This window comes from Schistocerca nitens, chromosome 7, assembly GCF_023898315.1.
Source record: "Schistocerca nitens isolate TAMUIC-IGC-003100 chromosome 7, iqSchNite1.1, whole genome shotgun sequence".
NCBI classification, from domain to species: Eukaryota; Metazoa; Arthropoda; class Insecta; order Orthoptera; family Acrididae; genus Schistocerca; species Schistocerca nitens.
The window spans coordinates 362345680-362358795 of record NC_064620.1 but is presented as its reverse complement, the minus strand read 5'-3'; positions in this window follow the sequence as shown (position 1 = coordinate 362358795).

The following is a 13116-nucleotide window of genomic DNA, read 5'->3' as shown; positions in this document are numbered from 1 at the left end:
TTGTTTCATAAACACAGTCCCTTTGACTGTTCAGAGATGTCAAAGATGTAAACAACCATGCAGGAGCAGCGCCTATGAGAAGGAGTGGGTCCGACAGCCGATCTGTTCCAGTCACTCCACCAGGAAGGAAGTACACGTCTCATGCTGTCTCTAGTTTAAGCATGCCTCGATGGTCAGTACCGCGGTTCGATCGCGTCTACATTGTTACTCTGTGCCAGGATGTGCTCTCACCAAGGGAAGTGTACAGGCATTTCGGAGTGAACCAAAGTGATGTTGTTTTGGCTTGGAAGAGACACAAAGAGACAGGAACTGTCGATGACATGCCTCGCTTAGGCCGCCCAAGGGCTACAACTGCTGAGGATGACCGCTACCTACGGATTATAGCTCAGAGGAGCCTGACAGCAAAGCCGCCATGTAGAGTAATGCTTTTCGTGCAGCCACAGGACGTCGTGTTGCGACTCAAACTGTGCGCAGTAGGCCGCATGGTGCGCAACTTCACTACCGTCGTCAGTGTGCGAGGTCCATCTCTGCAACCACGAGACAATGCAGCGCGGTACAGATAGGCCCAACAACATGAGGAATGGACCGCTCAGGATTGGCATTATGTTCCCTCCACCGATGAGTGTCCCATATGCCTTCAACCAGACAATCGTCAGAGACGTATTTGGAGGCAACCCGGTCAGGATGAACGCCATAGAAACGCTGTCCAGTGATTTCCCTGCTGTTTTGGGGTGGCATTATGTGGGGCCGACGTACACCTCTGGTGGTCATGGAAGGCGCCGTAACCGCTGTACGACATGTGAATGGCATCCTCCAACCGATAGTGCAACCATACTGGTTGCGTGTTGGCGAGGCTTTCGTCTTAATGGATGACAATTCGAGCCCCCATCGTGCACATCTTCAGAATGACTTCCTTCAGGATAACGACATCGCTCGACTAGAGTGGTCAGCATGTTCTCCAGACTGAACGCTATCGAACATACCTGAGATAGATAGAAAAGGGCTATTTATGGACGGCGTGACCCACCAACCACTCTGTGGGATCTACACTGAATCGCCGTTGAGGAGTGGGACAATCTGGGTCAACAGTGCCTTGATGAACTTGTGGATAGTATGCCACGACGAATTCAGGCATGCATCGATGCAAGAGGACGTGCTACTGACTATTAGAGGTACCGGTGTGTATAGCTGTTTCGACCACTACCTCCAAAGGTCTCGCTGTATGGCGGTACAACATGCAATGTGTGGTTTTCATGAGCAACAAAAGTGTGGAAATGATGTTTATATTGATCTCTATTCCGATTTTCTGTACAGGTTCCGGAACTCTCGGAACCGAGGTAATGCAAAACTTTTTGTGATTTGTGTATATAAAACTAATGACGTTTCGATTCCTGTTGCAAGGGATAGTCTTCATGGTGTCTTTGTTTGAATGGGAAAACTTTGTTTCTTATATACCTGCAGACATGGCTGTTACCTAATTTTGATAGGCTGTTTAAGATAAAGGGGAGGGATATTAGAAGTCTTAATTGGTGCTTTGATTATTTATTTTCATTGGTGGAAACCAAACGTTTTCATCGCTGTTTGCATTACTGCCGAGCAGGCATCAAGCCGATTCTCCGAAGATGTTCTTCGCACAACGAAAGATACAGTTGGCAAACTACATTTTGCTCGAGTTCACGAAATCAGGAGCGAATGTGGAATAGTGTATGTAGGCTAGACGCTGCGACTCATCAGCACATGGATATATGAACACGAAAGATATACCTACTAAGACCGCACACCAAGTGAGTGGTGGAAGAACACCAGGATGTGTGCGGCAAACATATTGATTTTGGTGAAGCACGTTTACTGGCGAAACAGTCTCTTACTTTCAGGACGAAGATTAGAGAGACAATAGAAATAACCAAGCGACCGACCATCATGAACAGAGAAGATGTTTATCGACTTCCGACGTCTTGGCTGCTAGTAATAACAGCGCTACCGGGACGATAGCTCACCTGAAGCTACACATACAGGCGCGGGGAGACCGCAGCGCCAATAGGTACGTACAGTACTGGCGCGCCTTGTCCGGCGCTAGAAAGCAGGAAAACAACGCCACGTCAGAGCTGCCGCCTGGTTTTCCATTCGCCGATTTCCACTAATCACAAGCAGTGATACAAACACCAATCAAAACGTCAGGTTTCCACCAATGAATAGAAATAATAAAAATACCAATAAAAACCTCTAATATCCCTCCTCTTCATCCTAAACAGCCTTTCAGAATTAGATAACAGCCATGTCTGCAGGTATATAAGAAACAAAGTTTTCTCATTCACCCCAGATCTATGCCCTTCCTCTCAACTATGTCTATCTGATTGCCTCCTTCCTCTCCCGCCACCCCTTGTATGTTACCATCCATGACGTCAATTCCCACACCTTGTAACTCGCCACAGGTGTGCCCCAGGGCTCTGTCCTCTCCCCTCTCCTCTACCTCCTGTACACAGCAGATATGCCCCAATCCCTGCCCCCCTTCAGTACACCTCCTGCAGTATGCCGATGAGTCTGCCTTCCTTGCCCTCGCTCCTAATCTTCAACGGTGCCAGCACCTTCTCCAGAGTCACCTTGACCTTTGTGCCACATGGTGTAACCAGTGGCTTCTGAAAATCAGTCCTTCCAAGGCCCAGGAAATCATTGTAGGTCATACCACTCGCTCCTTCTGGCGCCTTATTTTTTCCCTCATCATCTGTGCCTGTCCTGCCCGCCTCTCCCCCACCCTTACGTACTTTAGCCTCACCATTGACCGTCACCTCAGCTGGATCCCTCCTCTTCGCTTGTTCCAATCCAAAGCCCACAACTACCTCCAATTCCTCTCTGGCTGGACATGGGGGTTGAACCCCTCTACCATCCTCCAAACCGACGGATCTAGAGTCTGTTCCATCCTCTGTTATGCCAATCCCACCTGGATATCCGCCACCCCCTTCCCCCCCCCCATTCTATAAGTCTTCTGTATATGCCTCCTGAACCCATTGTGGATCCTCTATGACTTGACTCCTTTCCCCAATCTGCCCCTTTTTCTAGATGGTATCGGTGTGCTCTACACCTCCCACCGCCTTGATCCCCCTCATCTCTTGGTTGTTCCTCTCCAACCCACGCCTGATGCTGCGCCTTCACCATTGTGTCCCCCTACCATCCACCTTCACACCCTTCATCTCCTTTCCCGAGGTCGCTTTCATCAACTATCCCTCCCTGATGATGCCCTCTCTCCCTCCATTTGCCTTTCCTATCAACTCTGATCCTCACCACCCCCTCCCTCCCTCTTTTTCCTGGGCTCCCTCTCCCCCCCTTCCATACTGTTCTTCCCCAGTTATCCTCTCTTTGGCTCCCTTGTCTCCCTGAGTCCTTTTGCTTCCCCCTCTACTGCCTTCCCCATTCCCTCTCACTTCCGCTCTGCCCCCTCCCCTTTGTCTATCTCCCCTTCCTCCATCAGCTCTCCCCCTTTCTCTTTTCCACTCCTCCCCCCTTTGTCCCCCTCATTGGTCTGGGTCCTCCCCCCGCCACCATGTATTGCCGTGTCGCCTATAGTGCTGTTTTCAGTGAATGTTCAGTGTTTTGCGTCCCCTGTCAGTGTTGTGAACAACCATCATACTGTCGCTAATTGTGTTTTTTATCTCGTGTGAACAGACATTTGATTGTGCATGTCTACTTACTGTGTGTCTTCATCCGCATCGTCAACGCCGTGTTTTTATATTTTAAATTACGCAACTTTCCGCAATTTTACTGTTATTAACAAAGTCACCGTTTTATCGCCTTTTTATATTGTTCGTTATCGTACCTTTGTTTCACTCTTCTCCCGGCTGTAGATCAGCATATTAAGCTGTTGTCAGCACGCCCCCTCCCCCCCCCACCCCGCACATCAGGGGGGAGTAATCGAAACTCAATAAAGGAAAAAAACCTCATTCAGCAGTAAACAAAAACACCCTGAGGAAGGTACCTTCTAACAGGGATCAAAACGTCGGTAGTTTTACATATAGTTATAATGCCATCACAAGCCCAGAAAAATTTTATTGAATGTGACAAAAGCCGAGGGATCCTACGTTTGTATTTAACCAACCAGCATGGGCAGGAAGTCTACGGAAATATCAGGTAGCTGGAAACGCTGCGGTTAAGAAGAGGAAAACTGCTGAATGATCTGCCCTTTTTGAGGAGATGCATGGACACTGATGAAATGCCGAAATTCTTACGGCTGCCGTCCCATATAAAATCTAACAGGGAGAAGAATATCTGTGTACAAGCCAGCAAAGCCTTGTTACGAGAAAGGATCCGCCACATTCGAGTAAGTCTCCACACAAACAACAGGAAAATTTACCAACTGCACCTCTTCCTTGCTGGAAAGCTGGACTGGATGTCCAGGAGAAGACAACATGTAAACCTTTCAACAAGTTCGCGTGATAGTACCGCCATCAGTGAGATGAGAAAGCAAATGCAGCAGAAAGCCACCGAGGAAGGACAGAGGCTGGACACTCGACGGACGGTGGTTAAACTTCCTAGCCACGTCTTAAGCAATGCAGCCACACAAATTCTGGCTAATTGGATGAATTTCGCAGTCGCACCAAAACGAGTCCCGAAAGAAGACATAATCGAATCTATCGAGGCTTCGATTCGTCATCTACCACAAGCTGAGGTGGAGAAAAAAATGGCTCTGAACACTATGGGTCTCAACTGCAGTGGTCATCAGTCCCCTAGAACTTAGAACTACTTAAACCTAACTAACCTAAGGACATCACACACATCCATGCCCGAGGCAGGATTCGAACCTGCGACCGTAGCAGTCGCACGGTTCCGGACTGCGTGCCTAGAACCGCATGACCACCGCGGGCTGCTGAGGTGGAGAAAATTAGAGAAGTACCGTAAGGGTCCTGAGCCATAAACAACCTCCGAAACAAAAAATCAGCAAGGAGCAACGTCATGATATCGTGCAACTGAAGAACAGGTGTCATTTAGTAATAACACCAACAGTCAAGGGAAATGCGACCTTTGTGTCGGACACGAAGATTACAGCAAACGAGTGGAGTGAACCTATTTATAGGAAACTTCAGTGAGATTCGAAGGCCAAGGTAATCAGGTCGACGCAAGCACTGCTAAAGCAAACTAAAATGAATTTCGACACGCCCAGAAGACTCATCCCACAAGTTCCACAGGCACCAAGAATATACGGTATAGCGAAGATCCATAAAGAAGCCTTTCCATTACGACCGAATGTGAGTACCAAGGGAACTGGCTCCAGAGCTCCAACATATGCTCGGCCACAAAAACTCGTACATTAGGGACTCCACCCATTTTGTGGGCCATGCGAGGTTTCCGCGCGGTCTGTGGCGTATTGTCATTGCCCGTACGGCTCCCTACGTCGGCGATTCGAGTCCTCCCTCGGGAATGGGTGTGTGTGTTGTCCTTGGTGTAGGTTAGTTTAAGTTAGATTAAGTAGTGCGTAAGCTTAAGACTGATGACCTCAGCAGTTTGGTCCCATAAGCCCTCACTGCAAATTTCCAGTTTTATTCGATTTTGTGGAACTTTTAAAACAAAAGTTTATATCGGCGACCGACCTGATGATTAGCTTTGACGTGCAGTCTTTATTGACGAACGTACCGGTAAAGATACAATGAACATCTTAGAGGAACGCATGGCACCCGATGTCTCCGATCTAGTGCGCCACTGTTTAACCACCATAACGACCACCTATTTCAGGTGGAAAGGGCAATTTTATCAACAGACAGATGGTGTATCTATAGGATCACGTCTCTCGCCTATTGCAGCAGACGTCTTTATGGAAGGATTTAAAGAAACAGTGCTCCAGTCCGCACCATTACGCCCTGAATGTTAGCTCCAATATGTTGACGATACTTTCCTTATCTGGCCACATGGAGAGGAAGAACTACGAAATTTCCACCACCACCTCAACCAGCAGCACAGCAGAATCCATTTCACTACGGAGATAGAAAAGAATGGGGTGCTTCCTTTCCTCAACATCGAAATTCACAGAAGGCCTGATGGTAAACCTGGCCATAGAGTATACAGGAAGCCAACCAATACTGACAGGTACCTGCATGCCGCCCCGCATCGTCACCCTACGCAGACGGAATCCGCTCTGCACAGTTTAACGAAAAGGGCTCAAAGGATTAGTGATGAGGCACATCTAAAGGGTGAACTAGCAAAACCTCAAGTCCATTTTCGTGCCAATGGTTATGGTATGAAAGATAGATAAAAATATGGCGACAAAGAATGAAGGCAATAGAGTAGAGCAAAAGGAAGCGCAAAGCATAGTTCTATTATCATATTCTCTAGGTGTCACTGAACGGGTGGGCAAAATTCTCCGCCGAGCAGGCACAAAGTACATTTTACGGAGTAGCAACAGAATAAAAGACGTTCTTCGCACAACGTAAGATACTGTTGGCAAACCACATGTTGCTGGAGTTTACTAAATCCTGTGCGAATGTGGACTAGTGTATGTAGGCGAGAAGGGGCGACCTATCAGTACAAGGATACCTGAAGACGAAAGATATATCCGACTAAGACAGCACAACAAGTGAGTGGTGGCAGTACACCAGGATGAGTGCGGCAAACATATCGATTTTGGTGAAGCCCGTGTACTGGCGAAACAGTCTCTTAGTTTCAGGAGGAAGATTAGAGAGACAATAGAAATAGCCAAGCGACCGGCCAACATTAACAGAGAAGACGGATACCGACTTCCGACGTCTTGGCTGCCAGCAATAACAGCGCTACAGGGACAATAGCTCACCTGAAGCAATACGTACAGGCGCACGTGATACCGTAGCGGCCATAGGTACGTTGCGTACTGGCGCGTCTCGGCCGGCGCTAGAAAGCAGGAAAAAAACGCCACGTTAGAACTGCCGACTGGTTTTCCATTCGCCGATTTCCGCAAATTACAAACAGTAATGCAAACACCAATCAAAACGTTGTGATTTCACGAATGAAAAGAAATAATAAAAACACCAACAAGGATTTCTAACATCTCTCCCCTTCATCCTAAACAGCTTATCAGAATTAGATAACAGCCATGTTTGCGGGTATATAAGAAACAAAGTTTTCTCATTCAGCTGTAAACAAAAACACCCTAATAAGGTACCTTGCAACAGGGACCGAAACGTCGGTAGTTTCATATACAGGGTTTAAATTTTAAGGTGACAAAACAGAATAACTCGAACAATAAGCTTCACACGAAAAAATATGTAGAACCCAAAGTAGATTATTGTCGAAGGGGTCATCTGCTGGTGCTAAAATTAGCCCACCACCCCCGCCCCCTGGGGTTGGGGTGAGTGGCAACTTTAAAATTTCAGATGGGAACCCACATTTTTTATTGCAGTATCAGATTCTACACCGAAACTACGTACATTTTGTCTTAAACATTTGTTTTGATTCTTGGTAGTTGGCGCTGTAGTTCAAGAAAATCCATGTTCTCATTTTTCCGTGGAAAATGGTTACGGATAAATAAAAAAAAAATACTTACTTACTTCGTAAATTTTTATTCGCTGAAACTAAAAGCCCCCTTCTCTCCCCATAGGTCGGGGTTTGAGAGAGAGGAATTAGAGTTTTACCAAATGTTGACCCAACAAACAAAACTTATCTGAATCTGCGGAAAAAATTAATACTAACCCAGAAAGAATTTGTTGAATGAATATTTTATCTTCGTTCCTTGTATTTTAGAACCAACGTTTTTTATGCTCTTTCATTCGTGGATATTCCTTCAGCCTGGCATGTGTTTTTCCTATAATTAGCGTTATTTGATTATTTCACATTAGGTCATTCCGGCTGTATGCTCCCAAGTATTTTACGGTAGTCACAGCTTCCAGTGATTTATCGCCTACAGTGTAAACGATTTGTTAACCTTTTGATCCGCAGTACAATACTTTAATTTACGTTAAGGCTCACATACCAACCCACGAGTCATAGACCCTCCGCAGTTCTTTGTGCACTTCGCCATTATCTTTCGGCGTTGCAACCTTTCTATTGACCACAGCATCGTGTGCGTTCAGCATAATGAAGTTTACTTCGTTATTCATGAGATCTTTTATGAACTTGTATATTGCAAACAGAAACAGCCGAATTAATTACACTAAGTTACCCCCAAAATTACCGTTACAACTATATATTTCGTCCCGTCTATAAATTATTTCTTAAGTTTACCCCGCACGACAGTCTGAAGCGAATTGCAAATCTGAGCCTGCGCTGGGTAAATTTTTCTTTTGTTCTATGAACAACAGAGAGGAAATGTATCGGACGACTTCCATAAATCAGGGAAAACGGCATCATCTGGATGCCTTTAACTACAGAGCTCTGGATCTCTCGAAGTAACAGAGTAAGAGGAGGTTGAAAAATCAGCGAACTACGTGCAACCTCTTCAGATATACACAGTTGCTGTTTGCAGTCATCTTTAAGATTTTGTAGCAGAGTAAGCTAAGTTTCGCAAGATCTTTGATTGCGAGACCAATATCGTTCTCATAAAACACACTAATGCATGATCGTAAATCAAGTTTCATAATTATATAACCGCTTGATAACCTTTATTTTATTTTATTTTATTTTATTTTATTTTATTTATATAATTTTTTTTTTGTATCATCAGTCTTCTGACTGGTTTGATGCGGCCCGCCACGAATTTTTCTCCTATGCTAACATCTTCATCTCATAATAGCACTTGCAACGTACGTCCTCAATTATATGCTGGATGTATTTCAATCTCTGTCTTCCTCTGCAGTTTTTGGCCTCTCTCTTGTACCATAGAAGTCATTCCCTAATTTGTAGTTCACAACCAGTTTTGGGGTAGCTTTAAGAAAAACACATGGAAACTGGACCCATATATTTCGTCATTTGTTGTTCCATGTAATTTACTTTTTACTTAACAACGATGTTACCATTTAAATTAAAAAAAGAAACATATTAAAAGAATCAGAATTCTCACAATCAAAACTTGAAAAGGCTCCATTCATTAAAAACCCATTTTAATGATTATACCATGAAGAACAAGGCTGGAAGTATACAGTTTCAAAAACAAGAAAAGGTAACAAAAATGGCTCTGCGCACTATTGGACTCAACAGCTGAGGTCATAAGTCCCCTAGAACTTAGAACTACTTAAACCTAACTAACCTAAGGACAAGACACACATCCATGCCCGAGGCAGGATTCGAACCTGTGACCGTAGCGGTCGCGCGGTTCCAGACTGTAGCGCCATAACCGCTCGGCCACCAGCGGCCGGCAAGAAAAGGTAACACCAACTAGGCGTGGCTACAAGCAGGGTCATAGAACAGTTCTATCAACCGAATGAATTACAATGACAGCCATTAAATGTACTAAATTTATAATTTTGGGTAACCGTTACACAGCTGGATATCCTTCATCCAAATACAAGAAGAATCACAAGTCAGGCCACCAGTTGTAGTTGTGGGAAGGCCGCTTAGCGATGTGTAAGCCTTAATAAAAAATTCCCTTAAGCAATAAAATACACTATCCCTCAAAAGAGACAAGCTGGGAAGGTATAAAATTTAAATGTAAATTCCAACTGGTACAGTCCAACCAATTAATAAATATACAGTTGTCCAGAATTCAAGATTAGTTGAGAGTGCATGCAGTTGAAACGTACTTCCAACTGGTACAAACAAGCAGAAACGTTGATAAGGACCTTCATAAATATGCAGTCACCGAAAATTCAAAGTAAGCTGAGAGCTACAGCAGGTAACTATCACAGCCAATAAGGAACGAGCGTCCAAGTTTCACAATAAGAGCAGTTAATTACTGATTGTGGACCAATGGAAGATTCGACAGCTTATATTTGTATGTAACAGGTCGTAATGCGCTGAGAGCTAATGATAAGAATGCAAGGTTTACACGAGTAGTTAATGAGATATAACGAAGAGGAATCGTGGGCTTTGCAAACACGCCTTAAGCCCTCTGGACTTCTTAAATTTACCAAATACAGCAAACTATTGGTTTCTTCTCAAGGGGCACCAGACTGCCGGCCAACCCAGACGCCGTGCGACGGGGGAAGTGCTAGCACGGAAGAAAGCAAACACGCCTGTGTTCTGCGCCCTGGGTACAGGAACTTATCGTTTGCCGCCAAAGCTACCCTCCCAACATAAATCAAATGGGAACAGCAATCTGCACAAATAATGCTAGACACAACAATGCCTAAGGAGTAGAATATGTGAACTAATGACACAAGCGGCTACCAGTACCAGTTCCAAGTTAATACTCCTTAAAATTACTATACTTCAGAAGTGAATACATCAGCGCCTGTTGAAGCGCAAATTCAAGCATACACATGTAACAAGATTGCTTTGCGCCCACAAAGTTTATGTTACAATGTAATTCACTTCATGCAACTTATAACGGGGAATATTCGTACACTTGCACGACATACGGCCTGGAACACAAATAGCGATTAGTAACACTGACCGATTGTCATTCACTCAATCACTCTAAGGCGCATTAATATAACAAGTGAAATTCCACAGAGCATAGACAAGGCCTTACAGTATCAACTACTCAAAAATAATATAACAACACTTAACTCCATTCACGTGTGAAGGAGCCATGAATTGCAGGATTGATTCCAGCCAGTTATCTCCTCCAATCCCTACAGGTGTTGATGCAGGTAAGTTAAAATTTGAGCTTTCAGAGTTGACAGGGAATTCGCCGAGCAGGTGGCACGCTACGTCCGTAGGTCTTTCTGCATCACGCCGTTACCAATCCTTTAGCGAACTGGCAAGTCTTGCTCCCGACCGATTTAATCTTTCGCGGCCTCTCGAGACCCGCGCAGAACAGCCGGAGTCCCCCAAAAGCAACAACTCGCCGGCCACATGGTCTCGGGCTAACTCAATCTCCAGGCCCCGCCAAATCAACACACACACCTCGACGCGAAGGATCTTATCTCGCGATGGACGAGCGAATCGATATCGGCCAGCTGGTGGCGCAAATGGAATTCCATACAGCCAAGATTAGAGCCACCACGGCACACTGACGCCTTAACAGGTGTCGCATCATGCCGTCCCTTCTCCTTGTCAGTGTTTTCCACATATCCCCTTACTCTCCGACTCTGCCAAGAACATCCTCATTCATTATCTTATCAGTGCACCTAATTTTCAACAATCGTCTGCAGCACCACATCTCAAATGCTTCGATTCTGCCGGCTGCTGTGGCCGAGCGGTTCTAGGCTCTTCAGTTCAGAACCGCGCTGTTGTTACGGTCGCAGGTTCGAATCCTGACTCGGGCATGGATGTGTGTGATGTCCTTAGGTTAGTTAGGTTTAAGTAGTTCTAACTGTAGGGGACTGATGACTTCAGATGTTAAGTCCCATAGTGCTCAGGGCCATTTGAACCATTTGAGCTTCGATTCTCATTTGTTCCGGTTTTCCCACAGGTCATGTTACACTACCATACAATGCTATGCTTCAAGCTTACAGTTTCAGAATTTTTTGTCCATCAAGTTAAGGCCTATGTTTGATAGTAGTAGACTTCTCTTGGCCTAGAATGCTCTTTTTGCTGGTACTAGTCTGCTTTTGATGTCCTTCTTGCTCCGTCAGTCATTGGTGATTTTGCTGCCTAGGTAGTAGAATTCATTAACTTCATCTGCTTGTGAGCATCAATTCTGATGCTGTTTTAATTTCTGCTAATTCTCATTATTTGCGTCTTTCTTCAGTTTACTCTCAATCCAAATTGTGTATTAATTGGATTGTTCACTCCATTCAGAAGGTTTGTAAATGTTCTTGACTTTCATTCAGGATAGCAACGTCATCAGCGAATCGTATCGTTGATATCCTGTCACCTTGAATTTTAATCCTACTCCTGACCTTTATTTGCATCATTGCTTCTTGGGTGTAGAGATTGAATAGTACGGGCGAATGACTACATCCCTGTCATACCCTCTTTAATCCGAGCAAATCATTCTTGGTCGTCCACTCTTATTGCCCTCTCGGCTCTTGTGTATTACCTGTCTCTCCCTATAGTTTACCCCTACTTTCTCAGAATTTCAAACATCTTGCACCATTTTACATTGTCGAGAAATCCTACGAAAAGTCTTGATTTTTTAAAATCTTGCTTCCATCAATAAAGGCAATGTAAGAATTGCCTCTCTGCTGCCTTTACCTTTCCTAAAGCGTCAAACACTTCTTTGGCGTTTAACCAACAGTTAAGAACATCAGTTCAATGACCATTCCGGAAGACGGAAAATACCATTGCTTTCAGCCATTTCTCCTTGTATCTGCCATTTCGTAGCCCGTGCGATGATGGTTCAAAAATGGTTCAAATGGCTCTGAGCACTATGGGACTTAACTTCTGAGATCATCAGTCCCCTAGAACTTAGAAATACTCAAACCTAACTAACCTAAGGACATCACACACATCCATGCCCGAGGCAGGATTCGAACCTGCGACCGTAGCGGTCGCGCGGTTCCAGACTGTAGCGCCTAGAACCACTCGGCCACTACGGCCGGCTGCGATGATGGAAATGAGGAACCGTATTTGAATTCAGTATTTCGGCCTACCCTCTGTCGCCTTCGATGTCGGACTTTATGTGATCGTTAAGCGACCGAATACTTGATTTCGATCCCCTCGCTAACTTTAAGTACCGAAACGGCTTAGGAGTTTAGTGTGGCAGGACTTCAATGAGTTCATGGTATAGGGATCATCTAAACGTCCCTTGGTCCCGCCTTCAAACCACGATACTGTTTAATTTTTAGTAAAAATTATCAGCAATGGCAGCCGAAGACTTCCATCAGAAGAACTCACCCTGGTTCTGCCAACGGCACAATCTTGCCAAAGAGAGAGTGCAGCTGCAGACAGAGCATCAGGGCATTATCTGGCCATTGGGGTGGAAACTGTTGCTAAAAGGCGGAAAAATAAGTAATGATCAACGGAATGAGTGTGCAAAAAAGACGAAAACCACAGCATCAAAGACACAAGAGCTGCATCGCTTGTTGTTGAAAAAATGGTGATATCACCATCGGCAAAATATTCTGCACTGGACCCCCATTCCGATCTCTGGGAGGGGACTGCCAACGGGAAGAAGATTACATGAAAATGGTAGAACAATCTAAGAAAGGGAAGCATTATAGGAGGCGTAGCTAGAAT